Source organism: Petaurus breviceps, unplaced genomic scaffold (assembly GCF_028583685.1).
Source record: "Petaurus breviceps papuanus isolate PSGF00001 unplaced genomic scaffold, PetGlider_PUasm1.0 90881, whole genome shotgun sequence".
Lineage (NCBI taxonomy): Eukaryota > Metazoa > Chordata > Mammalia > Diprotodontia > Petauridae > Petaurus > Petaurus breviceps.
In genome coordinates this window covers 10,896,200-10,913,336 of record NW_027187369.1, presented here as the reverse complement: position 1 = coordinate 10,913,336, position 17,137 = coordinate 10,896,200, and the positions used below count along the sequence as shown (strand labels likewise).

The 17,137-nt window shown below is 45.8% G+C and overlaps 2 long non-coding RNA genes across 2 annotated transcripts in view; one reads left to right on the top strand and one right to left on the bottom strand.

The window, feature by feature from the left end:
• Window positions 1-205: 205 nt before the first annotated feature.
• Window positions 206-17,131, top strand: LOC138150688 (uncharacterized). Its single transcript, XR_011165632.1, has 3 exons — window positions 206-757; window positions 13,104-13,244; window positions 15,022-17,131. It is a non-coding gene; the product is annotated as an uncharacterized lncRNA (long non-coding RNA).
• LOC138150689 (uncharacterized) overlaps window positions 608-17,137 on the bottom strand; it is a 32,479-nt gene continuing 15,949 nt past the window's right edge. Inside the window, exons 3-5 of the long non-coding RNA XR_011165633.1 lie at window positions 12,836-12,894; window positions 6,114-6,267; window positions 608-743 (exon numbers count right to left, since the gene is read on the bottom strand). This is a non-coding gene — a long non-coding RNA (uncharacterized lncRNA). The remainder of the gene's footprint in view (window positions 744-6,113; window positions 6,268-12,835; window positions 12,895-17,137) is intronic.

Below are 17,137 nucleotides of genomic sequence, written 5' to 3'. Positions count from 1 at the left end.
GGTAGTTTTTACCAAAGCCATTCGATGGGAGGGGGACTTTTCAGAGGAAGGGGGAGGGGGTTCTGCTTTGGCCAATCGATGGGAGGGGGGCATTGCAGAGGCGGGAACTGAGGTAAGCAAGCTCTGCCCAAATGCGACAAAGTAGGTGGGGTTTTGTGTCTTTATAGGGCAAGGATCGCCTGGCGCATGCCCATTCGGAATCCTAGCCACGTCACTTGGACCTGGCCCGCAGTGCAGCTTTGGAGCGCGACTGGACAAGACGCTTGCAGCTGCTGCTCCGTTACCGCCGCCATTCCTGGTCCTTCAGGCCTCAGACCTCCGCTGAAAAGCCACAGATAAGATGTCCCCACCAAACACTACCTGCCTGTGCCCAGCGGAGGTGAAGATCCGATCCCAAAGGTGACGCTCTGTAGATGGCAGGCCGATGACGGCGGGTGGTGCTCCGATGGTGCTCGGCCTGCAGAAGTGGCCTGGGCCTGTGGATGCTGCAGAAACCCACGCCGGGGTTGCAGAGGCCGCGAACCTGTAGATGCTGCGGGGGATGTTTGAAGATAGGTCCGCGGTGAACCAGCCATTGGCAGCGGTGAACCAGAGTGGGGAAGAAGCGGTGACCCGACGCTGCGGCAGCGGCTGCCCGCGCCCGCTCTCCCGCTCCTGGCTACTTGTAGATGCCATTCATCTGCTAAAGGTGCCCGCAGAAACCGCTGTGTAGCCGAGAAGGACCAGGACAACCTTGGAGGCACCTGGAGACAGAGAGGTTAGTGAAGGGGGAGCCGTAGCCCCAGCAGGAAAGGTGGGAATGGTGGGAAGGACCAGGACCATAGCTAATGAAGCAATGGTGGGGGGGGGGGGTGTAGGAGAACGGCAAAGGGAAATTTTAAAATTATTCCAAATGGTGACTGTTGGGGGAGGGGGGGAAGATGGGGAGAGCAAGGCATCCTAAATTGCCACCCTGTACCCCACGGGATTGCCTCTTAGTTCTCAGAGATTGTGTTGATGCTGGAGATGCAAACTGAAGTGGGGAAGATTGTGAGGGCTGGAAAAAATGTCGCCTTTGAATTGCTGGAGGGAAGTGTTTGTGAGGGGAGAATTGCTAGAGGCCTGGGAAAGGGAAAGTGGAAGATTGTGGGGCTTATGGAGGGGGGGAGGTGACAGATTGTCAGGAGGGGTGCCACGGGAAGCCAAGGACGATTGCGGGACGGGGCAGAAGGTGTTAGGGTTGGGCCCTGGCAGGATTGTGAAGAGGGGGATTTAGGCAGCCACCAGTGAAGGAAAGTTAGGCGGGGGGGCAGGGGGATGGCAAGGCTGCCCTTCTCTGAGTTACTTTTGCCTCTTTTCTGCTATCCTAGAGGGTTCCCCCTCCCCCCAATTCCCGCTAAGGCTGAGGTAGGACCTCACCCTCAAAATGGCGCTGGTCGCCTTTTCCCAGATCGTTCTGGAAAAAAAATCTCCCTGGTGCCACTAGTCGGGGCTAGGGGAGAGAGGGGCGGACCACTGGAATGAAATTCAAGTCCCCCTCCCCTCTGGAATGCTGGTGATGTCACCTGGGGGCCGGGCAGCCTCTGGCTCACCCTTTACCCGCCCACCTGCTATCCATTGGTGCACTGAGGATCAGCTCAACCCATCTTCCCCGCCCCTCCAAATTAAGTGATTTTAATATGCAGCGCCAATTCTAGCCCGCCCTCTTCTCTATAGCAGGTCTTCCAAATACCCTCTTTTTACTAACTATTTGAGGAACAGTTCCCAAACATCCTCTATTTCTGATAATCAAATTTTTAGCAGAAAAACTGATTCTAGTCTCCCTTTCTATTGACTACAGTGCTTCCATTTTCTAAATATGTCTAATTCTGAACAGAAAAGAGAATTCTAGCCCTCATTATCACCACTATCCCTCCTAATTTCTGAGCATATAACTCTAAACCGAAAAAGGGATCATTCTTCCTGTCCTTCCTGCATTCATAAATAGCTATGATTCTGAACAGGAGAGCTGATTTTATCCTTCTCTTTGTATCTCCCAAACACCTGTCATGTCAAAGTATCTTTGTAATTCAAAGTATCAAAGTATCAAAGTAATTCAGAACAAGAGGTGATTCCAGACCCTTTCCCAAACTCTTTCTAAATATTTCTGGTTTTGAAAAGAAAAGCTAGTTCTAGCCCCGTCCCCACCCAACTAAATTTTAAAATACCTGATACTGTTTCTAAATATCTTTGACCAGACTACCTCTACCCTTCTTCAATTCTAAGTATCTCTAATTAAGCATATCTGTCCCTACCTCTAATATCAGCCTAATTATGGATCTTTTTGCTGTCTCTGTCAAACATCCTTCATTTCTTTTTTTTTCTTTTTTTTTTGGAGGGGGGAAGGTAGGGAAATTGGAGTTAAGTGACTAGCCCAAGGTCACACAGCTAGTTTTTGTGTTAAGTGTCTGAGGCGAGATTTGAACTCAGATCCTCCTGACTCCAGGGCCAGTGCTCTATTCACTGTACCACCTAGCCACCGCAGCCCCTCTATTTCTAAGTTTCTAAGTATCTCTGGCCAGCAAAATTATTCCTGCTTCCCTTTTCTATTCCCTTAAAATCTTTCCATTTCTATGTGTCTATGACCAGCACAGGGAGTTGTGCATGTCCCACTCCCACTCCCCCACTGCTGCCTGTCCTGTCCCCTCAAAAGCCTTCCATTTCTAAGATCTCTATCCAAGAGAATTGTCTCTTTTCCTTTCATCACCTGCTCCCAAGCTTCCTACATTTCTAAGTGTCTCTGACCAGAATTATCTCTGTCCCTCCTTCCTATCTCTTCAAACACTGTCTATTTCTAAATATCTCTGTCTAGCAGAACTGTCACTGTCTCCTTTTTTTCTTTTTCTTTCTGGAGGGGTATTTGGGTTAAGTGGCTTGCCCAAGGTCACACAGCTAGTGAGTGTAAAGTCTCTGAGGCTGAATTTGAACTCAGGTCCTCCTGACTCCAGGGCCTGCACTCTATTCACTGTGCCACCTAGCAGCCCCCACTCCTTTCTTTTTTCTCCACACCTCCTTCATTGATAAGTAACTGACCAGTACAGCTAGTTCTGCCCCTCCCCCCCCCACATACTTCCTAGCACCTCAAATCCCCTGTATTTCTAAGCATCTGAATATCAGAACTATCTTTATCATTCCTTTATATCCCCCCAGGATATATTTCTAAGTGTCTCTGTCAGGCACAGTTCTTTTTGTGCCCCACCTGCCCCAACTCTCTCCTCAAACTCTCATTTTCTCTCTCTCTCTCTTTTGCCTTTTGGAGGGCAATTGGGGTTAAGTGACTTGCCCAAGGTCACACAGCTAATAAGTGTTAAGTATCTGTGGCCACATTTGAACTCAGGTCCTCCTGACTCCAGGGCAGGTGCTCTATTCACTGCACCACCTAGCTGCCCCTATCTCATCTCAATTTCTAAAATCTTTGGCCAGAGTTGTCTCTGTTCACTGTCTACCCTCTCAAACATCCTCCATTTCTAAGTATCTCTTACCAGCAGAATTGTCTTGTTTCTCTTTTCCTCTGTCTCCAAACTGTTCATTGATAAGTATCCCTGATCAGTATAGGCAGTTTTGTGTCCCCCCCCCCCTTTCCAAATACCTTTTTCTCCAAACTGCCTCAAATTTAAGTATCTCTCAACAGCACAGCAATCTCTGCCTCCCCACCCTCCACCCCTCAACTTTCCCAAGTTCTCTCAATTTTTAAGCTTTCTGACTAGTACAACTGTCTTTTTCCACTCCCTTACTCCCCCCTCCCATTTTTCTCCATTTCTAAGTATCTCTGACCAGGAAAATTGGCTTTCTCCCCTTTCTTTTCTCTCCAAACCCCCTTCATTGATAAGTATCCTCCCCAGATTCTCTTAAGCTTCTCTCAACAGCAGAGCTGTCTTTGCCCTCTTTGCCTGTTCTCTCAAATCCTGTCCATTTCTAAGCATCTGAGCAATAAAGCTGTCTCAAGCCTAGTTTTATATCCCTCCAAACCCTCTCCACTTCTAAATCTCTGACCAGCAGAACTCTCCTTTACCCTGCTCCCCAATTCCCCTCCATTTCTAAGTATCTGACCAGCACAACTGTCTCTGTCTTCCCTTTACTTTTCTCTCCAAACCTTCTTCATTGATACATATCTCTGACCAGTACATATGATTCTGGGCCCCCCTCCCTTTTCCTCCAAACCCCCTCTATTTCTTTTTTTTTGCCTTTTTTGGGGGGTAGGGTAATTGGGGTTAAGTAACTTGCCCAAGGTTACATGGCTTGTTTTTTTGTGTGGGTGTTAAGTGTCTGAAGCCCGGACCTAACTCAGGTCCTCCTGACTCCAAGGCCGATGCCTTTACTCACTGTGCCACCTAGCCGCCCCAACCCCCTCTATTTCTAAGTATCTCTGAACAGTAGAACTATCTTTATCCTCTCTTCCTCACCCCCCATATACATTTTAAGTCTCTCAGACTAGTACCCCTGAAACCAGCCCCTCTTCCTGCCCCCCCCAACTCTCATTTTCTAAGTTTTCTTTGCCCTCTCTTTATATCTCTTCAAGCTCCCTCCATTTCTAAGCTTCTCTGACCAGCAAAATTGTCTCTGCCCCCTTCTTAGCCCTGGCCCAAGCCTTCTCAGTTTCTAAGTATCTCCGATCAATACAGCTTCTTCTAGCGCCCACCTCATATCCCCTCACTCCTTTATTTCTAAGTACCTCTGAACAGCAGAGCCATCTTTCCCCTCTCTTTCTTTCCTCCCAAGGCACCTTCATTTTTAACTATCTCTGACCAGGAGAAGAATCTTTATTGCCCTCTCCATTTCTAAGTATCTCTGACCAGTAAAGCTGGTTCTGGGCCCCCTCTCTCCCTATCCCCTTAAACTCCCTCCATTTCTTAGTATCTCTGACCAGGAGAGCTATCTCTATCCCGGCCCCCCCACCCACTATCTCACCAGACCCTCTCAGTTTCTAAGTATCTCTGACCAGCAGAATTGCTTTTGCCCCTTCTTATCCCCTCAAACCTCCATTCCTAAGAATCTCTGACCAGAATCATTTACTCTCCTCTGCCTTCTTTTCTCCCTAAGTCCCATCCATTTCTTTTTTTTTTTTTTCTGAGGAGGGAAGGCAAGGCAGTTGGGGTTAAGTGATTTGTCCAAGGTCACACAGCTAGTTTTTGTGTTAAGTGTCTGAGGCTGGATTTGAACTCAGGTCCTCCTGACTCAAGGACAGGTGCTATATTCACTATGCACCACCTAGCTGCCCCCAACCCATCCATTTCTAAGGATCTCTGAATAGTATAGCTGGTTCTGGGTCCCCATTCCTCCCCCCCATCTTCATCAATTTCTAGTTATGTCTGACCAGCAGAATTATCTGTCTATTCCCCCCACAACCTGCCCCCTCCCCCAGTCCCCTTTCATTTACAAGTATCTCTAACTAACAAAGCTAGTTCTGGGGCTCCCTTGCTAGTAAGGCAAACTCCCTCATTTCTAAGTATCTCTGACCACCAGAATTGTCTTTATCCTTCCCCCACTTCCTCTCCCTGACTCCCCTTCATTTCCAAGTATTTCTCACCATCAGAATTGACTCTAACCCCCCTTACTATCTCCACAAATGCTTTCAATTTCTAAGGGTTTCTGACTAGCAGAATTTTCTCTGCTCCCTCTTGATATCTCCATAAGTTCCCTCCCTTTGCGAGTACCTCTGACCACCAGCGTGTCCCTATCTTCTAAGTATCTGTGATCAGCACAGGTGGCTCTGGATACCTCTTCCCTTCCTTTCAGACATCTCCATTTTTTAATGTATCTTGGACTAGCAGAGTTCCCACTGGCCCCTTCCTATTCCCCACCTCCCCAAGCTCCCTGCAACCAGTACAGTTGACTGAGTCCCCCTTTCCCTATCCTTGCAAGTCCATCATTTCTAAGTATGGTGAGTCCCGACATATGCATTCCTAAAAATCATCTCAGTAAGCCAAAGTGAGTAATAATACCCACAGAGCTTATTGGGAAAATAGGCTGAGATGCCCAGCACTCCCAGATTTCATCAGCAATACAAAGATAGGAAACCAATAAAATCAGTGGCACAATTTTATGCATGTTAAATGGTTAAGAAACTCCCCCCCAAAAAAAAAACAGTACAATACCTACTGTTGGTGTCCGTGGCCTCCGTCCCACTCCCACAGAGCCCTGGGCTGGCAAAGTCAGGTCTCTGTGGGTAACACAGTGGGCATGTGGTGGGAAGAAACTGGGGGTGAGGGCATGGTGGAAGAAGGGGGTGAAGGCACATCAGTCTTCCTCCTATTGCACCAAAGGATGACAATAAATGATGCTTTACCTGGGAAAAGTAGCTGACTTGTGGAAGTGTCTGAAAGCTGGCAGCAGCAGGCCAGTGAGTTGTGAAGTGCTTCAGTATTCTGTGTTCTCACTGTTTCTCAAGGATGACATTGTGGATTAGCAAAAGAAAGATGTGCTGTGCCTAAATCTTCCCGAATATGACAGTTGTGTTTGAAGAGATTGATATAGTAGCAGAATTGATGTTATAGCAGAATTGCTGGTATTTCTGACCAGCAGACTGGGTACTGTCCACACCCCTGCTTTTTATCTCCCCGCCCCCCCCACCTCTCCCTTTCTAAGTATCTCTGACCAGCAGAGCTGGTTCTGAACTATTCTCTCACCTCAGCCTCTAAGCCTTCTCTCTTTCCAATTATCTCCGACCAGCAGATACATTTCTTTTTTTTTTTTTGGAGGGGGAAGGCAGGGCAATTGGGGTTAAGTGACTTACCAGTGGTCAGGTGGCTAATAAGTGTGTCAAGTTTCCGAGGCTGGATTTGAACTCAGGTCTTCCTGACTCCAGGGCCAGTGCTCTATTCTCTGGGCCACCTAGCTGCCCCTAGCAGAGAGATTTCTTTCTCTCTCTCTCTTTTTTTTTTTTTGCTTTTTGGAGGGCAATTGGTGTTAAGCCCAAGGTCACACAGCTATTTTTTGTGTTGTGTCTGAGGCTGGATCAGAACCCAGGTCCTCCTGACTCCAGGGCTGATGTTTTATTCACTGCACCACCTAACAGCCCCTTAGCAGAGAGATTTCTACCCCACTTCCTATTATTCCAAATCCCTTCCAATTAAATGACATAAGATTAGATAAAGCAGTTATTAAGTGCCAGGCACTGATTTTAAGAATCTCCTTACATGTGTAGATTCCAGGCCTCCTCCTATCCCCCCAACACCTTACAATCCTAGACTAAGAGGACTTAGTGACTGAGACTTGGTACAAAGCCCCATCTAGTGCTACCCTAAGCCCCTCTATTTCTACCTCTCTCTCACCAGCAAAATTATTCCTGCTTCCCCTTTCTATTCCCTTAAAATCTTTCCATTTCTATGTCTGTGACCAGCACAGGTAGTTTTGATTGCCCCCCCTCCCCCCACTGTGGCCTGTCCTATCCCCTCAAAAGCCTTCCATTTCTTTTTTTTGGAGGGCAATTGGGGTTAAGTGACTTGCCCAAGGTCACACGGCTAGTTTTTGTGTTAAGCGTCTGAGGCCAGATTAACTCCAGGGCTAGTGCTCTATTCACTGGGCCACCTAGCCACTCCTAGCCTTCCATTTCTATGATCTCTATCCAGGAGAATTGTCTCTTTCCCTTTCATTCTCTCCTCCCAAGCTTCCTCCATTTCTAAGTGTCTCTGACCAGAATTGTTTCTGTCCCCCCTTCCTATCTCCACAAACACTCAGTCTATTTCTAACTATCTCTGACCAGCAGGAACTGTCCCTGTCTCCTTTCTTTAATCTTTCTGCCTTCCTTCCTACCCCCTCAAACCCTCTCAATTTTTAAGTAACTCTGATCAGTACAGCTGATTCTAGGTCCCCCTTCTCCACCCCCATTCCCTCTAATCTTCATTTCTCAGTATCTCTGACCATCAGAGTAGTCTCTGCCCTTCCCTTAAATCCCCCCAAGCTTCCTCAAATTCTGAGCATCTCAGACTAGCAGAGCTGGTTGTATCCTATCCACTTTCCTATCCACCCCTGCCCCCGCCAACCTCCTCATTCTATAAGTATCTCTGATCAGCACAGCTGATTTTAGCCCCCTTTCTATTCCCCCAAACTCTTTCTTCTACATATTTCTGAACAGATCTGGTTCTATTACACTTGCCAGGACCCTAAACCCCCCTCCCCTTTCTATTAAAGTAGATAAAGTATTTTTTGTTCTCATGGCAGGCACTGATTTTAAGCATCTTTGATCCTGCTTAGATCTGTTGATTTTAGCTGCCCTCCTTTTCCCACAAACCCCTTACATATGGCTAGAATATCTGGTGCCAGGCGCCGCCCCCCCCATTCCTTCAAGTCACCTCTATTTCTAAGTACCTTTGACCAGCACAGGCATCTCTCCAGACCTGCTACATGTCTTAGTATCATTGATCCCAGTTTTTTGATCTAATTATAGCTTTCCTTCCAGTGTCCCCTAAACCTTCCCCATTTCTAAGTCACTTTTCTCTGTTCAAGACCAGAAGAGATACATCTGTCTCCTCCTTTTACTCCCCAAATTCTCCTTCCATTCCCTGATTCTCAAGAGAATTAATTCCAACCCCCTCTATCTTCCCTAAATCCTGTTCAAAGCTAAGTATTTCTGATTCTTATGTGAAGGCCTAATTATAGTACTCCTTCCTATCCCCTAAATACACTCTATAAATATATCTGACTAAAAAAAGAGGTTCTGCCTTCTGATTACATTTTCCACACCCCCCCTCCCCCATCTCCAATTCTCAATATTTCTTTGGTTCTTTGGATCAAAAGAACTGATTCTATGCATAGCACCTATCCCCTAAAACCCATTCATAGCTAAGTATCTCTGCCTGTTACCCACACAAGTATCTTGTAGTCCCCTTCCAATTGCCCCAAATTCCTTCCATTTCCAAATCTCTCATTCTGACATTTAATATGATTATAGCCCCACCTTACCATCCCACCAAACCCTTTCATTTCTGATCAGAATGATTTCATCTTTGATTAGAAGCAGTTCCTAGCCATTCCCCTTTATCCTTCCAAACCCATCTTTAACTGATCAGAACTGAATCTGTTCCATATCCTCTCCCTCTAAACAAATATCTGTGTGATCAGTTTAGTCTAGTGTCCCTTTTTCTTCATATCTAATAGGCCTCCATTTCAGAGGAACTATGATTATGAACAGAAAAGCTATTTCTGTGACCCAAGATCCCAACATTTATAAATATCACTGATTTTGAAGAGAAGATTTGATTCTAGGTCCCCCTGTCTATCCCTTCAAACCACTGAATTTCTAAGTATTTCTGAATCTGACTTGACAACCTGATTATAATACCCCTCCCCCCTCCATCTCCCAAAGTCCCTCAATTTCTAAATAGCTCTTGGATCACAAGAGCTGATTCTATCCTTCATAACCCCCAGACCCTCTCCATTTAGGAATTTCTTCTTGACCAGATCAGCTAACTCTACGTTCTCTTACTTATCTCCCAAACCCCTAAATTAGTATCTGTGACCATAAGAGCTCATTGGAGACTCTATTTCTATCCCTCCCAAACTTCCCCAAACTTCCCAAACATTACTTGCTGAAGAGATGAGCTATGGCCCTTACTATCCCCCCACCCCCCCAACCTACTCTCTATATAAATATCTCAGGATCTAAACAGAAGGGATTCTAGTCTTCTTTCTTTTCTTTCTTTCTTCTTCCCTTCCTCCCTCCCTCCCTTCCTTCCTTCCTTCCTTCCTTCCTTCCTTCCTTCCTTCCTTCCTTCCTTCCTTTTTGGAGGGCAATTGGGGTTAAGTAACTTGCCCAAGGTTACACAGCTAGTTGTGTGTGTGTGTGTGTGTGTGTGTGTGTGTGTGTGTGTGTGTGTAGGTGTTGTGTCTGAGGCCAGAACCGAACTCAGGTCCTCCTGACTCCTGGGCTGCTAGTCTACTTTTCTTTCTTTTTTTTTTTTAACATGCAGCATTTATTTATTTATTCATTCATTCACTTGCTTCTTGGAGGGCAGTTGGGGTTAAGTGACTTGCCCAAGGTCACATGGCTAGTAAGTGTGTCAAGTGTCTGACACCAGATTTGAACTCAGGTCCTCCTGACTCCAGGACTGGTGCTCTATTCACTGCGCCACCTAGCTGCCCTTATTTCAAGAAAGCCTCCCCGTCGGGGAATCGAACCCTGGCCTCCCATGTGACAGGCGGGGATACTGACCACTGTATTAACAAGGAAGGTTGCTAGTGTACTTTTCAATCACCCCAATCCCCCTCTGTTTTAAATATCTGATTTTTAACTTGAACTGATTAGGACCCCCTTTCCTATCTCCCCAAACTCTTTTCATTTTTACATGTCTCTGAGATGAGATGGTTCTAGCCCTGTTCGGTTTTTCTAAACCCACCCCATTTCAAAGTATCTCTGAATCTGACTTGAAGACAAGATTAATGTTCCCTTTTCTATCCCCCCAAACCTTCTATTCTTAGAAATATCTTCAAAAAAAAAAAGAAAAGAAAAAGAAATATCTTCAATTCTAAGCAAAAGATCCAAGAAAACCCACGTATCCTATCCTTTGAAAGCTTCTTCGTTTCTCAGCATCTTTGATTTTGTGATGAGCTAAATCTACTCCATTCTCTATTCCCCCCAACCTGCTCTAAATATTTAATCCAGAGTAGAGTTCATTCTAGCCCTCCTAGATAGCCTTTCACATAGTTTCCATTTCTCTGCTATGAATTCTTGTTCTGAGGGTCCCCCCCATCCTCCCAATGACCTCTGCATTTCTAAATAGCTCCAATTTCTTGCTTAAAGAGCTGATTGTTGTTATCCTTCCCATCTCCTGAAACCTCCATTTAAAAATATTTAGGGGCCGCTAGGTGGTGCAGTGTATAGAACACAGGCCCTGGAGTCAGGAGGACCTGAGTTCAAATCCAACCTTAGACACTTAACACTTACTAGCCATGTGACCTTGGGCAAGTTACTTAACCCCAACTACCCTGCATTCTCCCCTCCAAAAAGCAAAAAAAAAAATCAATCTAAAAAAAATAATTTAAACTCAGTCCAGAAGAACTGATTTTACTTTATTTGTCTCCATTCAAACCCTTTTTCTGAGAATCTGATCCCATCCAGATCAGCTCATTCCCCCCCCCCTTTCCCCCTTACTAACTCATCTTTCTCTCCACCCAAACGCCTTACATTTCTAAGTATATCTTTGACAGAAGAGGTGGTTCTGCCCCACCTTTTCCAATCCCTCCCAAATCTTTTCCATTTCAAAAAACTATGAGCAGAAGACATTAATCTAACCACATTTCCTATTTCCTTAAATCCCATCAGTTGTAAATAGTTGGAGTCAGAACAGATGGTTCTCTCCCCTCCTGCAACATATCCACCTGAAACCTCTCCATGTCTATATATCTCTGATTCAGAACAGAAGATGTGATTCTCCTATCCCTGTAATTTTACCTCACTCTATTTTATAACTACTTTTGTCCCTTCTCCATTGCAGGGATTAGCAACACAGCATCCACATGCTCTGGGAAATTTACATAAAATTTTTTGGCCTTACCTTCCTCTGAATTTTTTTCTTTTAATGCGGCGTTTATAGTACCTTATTGCAAAATTTGGGTTAAGTATTTGGTCATAGGCTCTGTGGCTTACACAAAACTCCCCAAAAATTCCCATTTAATTTCTTATGCCAACCCATGATATATCAAAACCATGATAGGGAAAGTCAAAAGTTGTAATGTGGGGAGGGATAACTATTAGTCATTCTTACTTGAAGCCCTGATTAAAGGCCCCCTTCCCCATCTTCTCAAATCCCCTCTATTGCCTAATATCGTTAACATCCAAGAGCCTGATTCTATCCTCCCCTTCCTATGCCTTCACACCCTCTATTTTTAGGAATCTCTGATCCTGCGTACATCAGCTGATTTCAACTCTCCCCCCCCCCCCAGCCCTACCTTACTTATCCTCCCAAACCCTATTTCTAATTATCTGTGGCCAAAAATGCTTATTCTAGACCTGCTTCTAATCATCCCATACCCCTCCATTTCTAAGTATCACTGATCTGGACCAGGAGAACTGATTCTATCCTCTTCTTTATTCCACACCTCCATTCTCTAATTCTGAACAGAAACAGAAGAGCTGATTCTAGCTCTCTTATCTATGCTTCATGTCTAAGTATTTCGGATCATGACTTAAAGACCTAATTAAAGTCCATCTTCCTATCCCCAAATTCCCTCTTTTTCTAAATAACTGATTCTATCCTCTTGCTATGCCCCTAAACCCTCTTCATATGTAGAGACTCTGATCTTATCAGCTGATTTTACACCCCTCCCTTACTTAGTTCCTCAAATCTCCCTCCATTTCTAAACATATCTGTGATTGTTAAGAGCTGTTTCTAACCCTCTTACACAACCCTCTTAATTTCTAAAAACCTTGGAATTTAAACAAAGAAGCTGCTTTTAGCTGCCCTTTATGTCCCAAACCACCTCCATTTCTAAGTATCTCTGACCTGAAGAAGTCTCCTTCCTATCTCCTTTATACCCCCTTCATTTCTAAATGGCTCTGATTTTGAATAGAAGTGCTGATAGTACCTTATGCCTTTCCTAGCACCAATTCCTCTATTTCTGTATGTCTTACTCTAAGGAGGTAGACTGTTATTGTTTCCCCTTCATTGTAGAAGAGGGTGGCGTCTTGACTCTCCTGAACTGGATTTAAGTGAGGCAGAGCTGTGCAAAGGAGGCAGCCTTACTTTCTCTTCCAGAGACCTCAAAGTCCAGTGGCAAATTATTAAGGGGGACATTTGGGGGGGGGGAGAGAAATGACTGGTAGTTAGCCTGAGGCAATTTTCATCAAGTCACCTAACATTTAGGGCAGTTACTCTCTTACCTGGTGAAGTGACCAAGGACATTCCAGAAATAATGTAGCCTCCTTACAAATCCATCTTCCTGAAATTTCCATAAAGTACAGCTGTTAGTATAGAAGCCAATTTAGAATTGGAGGGGAGGGTAATGTACAAGACTGATGACTACAATCTAAAATACACGGAGTGACTTAAAGGGTGTATCACAAGTTATTCTCAATGTATCTAAGAGAAGGGGTTGGATATCATCTTCACAAAGATCCTAATTATGTTAAATTCTTTGAATGTCCACAGGTAAGCCCTTAACACTCTGGGTGAGAGGTCTTTCAGGAGGAAATGGATAGAGGCACTTAAGATGAGAAGGGAACATCACTTTTGGAGAGAAACATGAATGAGATCCTTCCAGAGGTACTGAGGAACTGAAGCTCTTCAAAGGTAGGTGGGAACGTGACCACCAGAGCTGTATAGAGGACACAAAATGTCCTTGCCTTCTAAAAAACCCATGGATTAGTTCTCTGCCAAGTTCTAAGGCCCTGTCCAAGCACTGCCATAGTGCCAGTTCTGATGGAAAATACTGGCCTTGGGTTGTGGGAAACCAGATCAGGGAAATGAGTTAACATGTAGAGAGCTTTGGAAATCTCAAGACACTAGAAATACCAGCTATTATCATCTAGATCTAATGCTCTTAACATCTGGAAACAACCACATTTTCCACTTGACTGAGAGTTCCAAGTGTTCTATTGTGAAGGTGGTAGGTGATGAAATAGAGTATTGGATCTGGAGGCAGGGAGACCTGGAAGTCTACATGGGTCACTTAAACTTGGCCTGCCTCAGTTTCTTCATCACATGGGAAAAAATAGCATATGCCTCCCAGGGGAAAGTGCTTTGCAAACCTTAAAAGCACTATTGAAATGTCATTATTGTTGTTTGTTGTCATTAATATTGTTATGATCAGGAATTCTATTTTTTTTCACTAGACATGGTATTCCAAATTATAAGTTTGTCTGACTTTCCAAATTTTATGATTCTAGGTGTCAAGTGGATTGTTTTTCTTTAATGTCACATACTATCTGAAATAAAAAATCAATTTTTTTAGTTAGAAACTATTTCTGCCTGGAGGCAGGGATGTGTTGAGGCTCAAATGAGGATATAGAACCTTAAACGATTATGGAAAGGCCACTTAATAATAGCAATCACTGTTAGCCTACAAGTCAGTTGCTAGCCTTTCAGTCTTGATGGTGCCCAAGCCTTGTATAGCAATACAAGCTCCAGCTGAGCTCCAGCAATGTAATCGACATTAATAATGACAACCAACAAAACAGTAAATCAAGTCTTGATCTGTAGCACTTGCAGATATCTGCAGTATAGGTGATCAAAAGGAAAATTTAACAAACTGTAGGTAAAAATGGAGTCCAGAGTTAGCCGCCATTTTCTTCTTGGCATATAGAATCTTACATTTTTGTGGAATCTTACATTTTTCAATTGTTTTAAGGAATTTGACATTTTCTTCTTTGGAATACTATAATGTCCACATGGTTTGTGCAATCTAATTTTTCCCTGATTCTCATCTGGTATTAATAAGTGTTTTGATTGGTATCTTGGATCTTGAACATTTTTCATCTGGCCACTGGAATTCTAAATTTGCCTTGGTGTCAGTGACTTGCAAAAGTTTTGTTTGGCAGGACCCTGAGTTTGCCTCCTTGTATCATAATTACAAATGTTTTTATGGGTGTCTGAATTGCACATTTTTTGCTTGGTGCCAAGGAATTACACTTCAAAACAAAAAAGGTATCTAGAGCCCTTCCCAAAATTTCCACTAGGCAAATGAAAATTTAAAATTCATTAATTTTTGTTTTGGTATAAAAAGTTTCCTTTCTATGTAACTATAAATACTCCACTGTGTCTTGGGAGGAACAGTATTGCAAGGGGCAACTAGAAATCCAAATATTGTACTTTGTGTTGGGATCATCAAAATTTTCCCATTGGGGTCGGGCTATGTATTTCACTTGCCTGAAGAGAGATAAAAAATACTTTAATTTGCTATCTACAAAAGCCAATGTTCCACTTGGAGCTCATAAAGACAAGTGTTCCACTTTGGTGTCAGCGTAATACAATGTTCCATTTGGGTTGTGTTATGAGATTGTTCTTTAGGTATCTGGAAATTATTCCCCTTGGTTTCCAGAGGTAAATGTTTCATGTGGTTCTTGGCTAGGTTAATAGTGCGTGGCAAGATGAACCATACCTGTGATGTCTAGAAGTTGGAGGGATCGGACATAGACACTCAAGTAATGCCATTGCTGGGAAATGCAAATTGTTCTTTCTGTACCTACCTTCCACTTGGTTTCAGAAGACAAGCTTTCCAAAGGGATCCAAGGGACCCAAGCCTCCCTCCAGGAGGCAGAACCTAAGCCTTAAGCTTTCTATTAAGTGCCAAGAGAGACCCAAGCCTCCCACTGAGAGCCAAGGGACCCAAGCCTCATTGGGATACAAGGGACCCAAGCCTCCCACCGGGAGCTAGGAACCACAAAAGTCCCTACCCTTCTGCTAGCAGCCAAGGGACCACCCATAGGGAACCAGAAACCAAGCCTCCCACCAGGAGCTGGGAATTAAGCCGCAGTCCTTCCAGTGGAAGCAACATGGGTGCCAGGCCAGGACTCAAGCCTCCCACTGGGATCAGGACGCAAACCTCCAATAAGCTGCCAAAAGCTAAGCCTCAAACCTCACCCTGGGAACCAGGCCAGGACTCAAGCCTCAAGACTTCCCCTGGGAACCAGGGGATCCCAGCCTACCATAAGGAATCAGAACCCAGCACCAAGGCCTTCCCCTTGGAGCAAGGACCAAGCATCCAGGATCCAGGACTCAGAGTTTCTACCAGGACCTAGGACTCAGCACCCAGGACCCAGACCTTCTACTAGGAGCCAGGCCCTGAACCCAGGACCCAACACCCAGGCCTTCCACCAGACCTTGAACCAGGACACAGGAGCCAGGTCTTGAAACAGGACCCGGGAGTCAGGCTTTGAACTAGGATCCAGGCCTTCCATCTGGAGTCAGGATCCAGGACCTGGGCTTTCCACCAGGACTCAGCACCTAGCACCTAGGCCTTCCACTAGGACCCAGGAGCCAGGCCTTGAACCAAGACCCAGGACCCAGGGCTCACCCAGGCCTTGAATCGGGAACCAGACTGTTCACCAGGAGCCAGGACCAAGGATACAGGATCCAGGACCCAGGCCTTCTACCAAGACCCAGGACCAAGGACCCAGGCCTACCATTAGGAGCCAGGACTGAAGACCCAGAACCCAGGCCTTCTAACAGGACCTAGGAAGAGGGACGTAGGACTCAGGCCTTACACCAGGAGGCAGGGCCCAGTACCCAGGCCTTTCACCAGGAACCAGGACAAAGGACCTGGGACCCAGGCCTTTTACCAAGACCAAGACTCAGGAGTCAGGACCAAGGACCCAAGGCTTCCTCCAGGAGCCAGGACCAAGGATTCAGGTCTTCTACTAGGATTAGGGACCCAGGACTTAGGCTTTCTACCAGGACTAAGGATCCAAGACCCAGGACCTAGGCCTTCTACCCGGACCCAGGACTGAGAACCTAGGCCTTCCAATAAGAATTAGGACCAAGAATCCAGGAACCAGGAACCAGCACCCAGGCCTTCCAAGATCCAGAACCCAGGACCCAGGCCTTCCACCAGAAGTCAGGACTAAGGACCCAGGATACAAGCTTTCCACCAATATACAGAACCCCGGAGCCAGGACCCAAGCCTCAGGCCTTATACCAGGAGCCACCACCCAGGACCTAAGCCTTGAACCACGATCCAGGAGCCAAGCCTTCCACCAGGAACCAGGACCCAGCACCCAGGCCTTCCATCATAAGTCAGGACTAAGGATCAAGGACCTAGGCCTTCTACCAGGAGTCAGGACCAAGGACCCAGGTCTTCCACCAGGAGCCAGGACCCAGCATCCAGGCCTTCCAGGATCCAGAACCCAGGCCTTCTAGGAGTCAGTACCAAGGACCCAGGACCCAGGCCTTCTACAAGAACCCAGGACCCAGGCCTTCTACAAGAACCCAGGACCCAGGCCTTCTACAAGGACCCAGGACCAAGGCCTTCTACAAGGACCCAGGACCAAGGCCTTCCACCAGGTTCCAGGACCCAAGCCTTAGGCCTCTACCAGGAGCCACCACCTGGGAGCCAATCCTTGACCCAGGACCTAGGAACCAGCACCTTGTACACAGACCTTCGCACCAGGAGCCAGGACCAAAGACCAGGCCTTTCACCAAGATCCAGGACCCAGCACCCAGGCCTTCCACCAAGATCCAGGACCCAG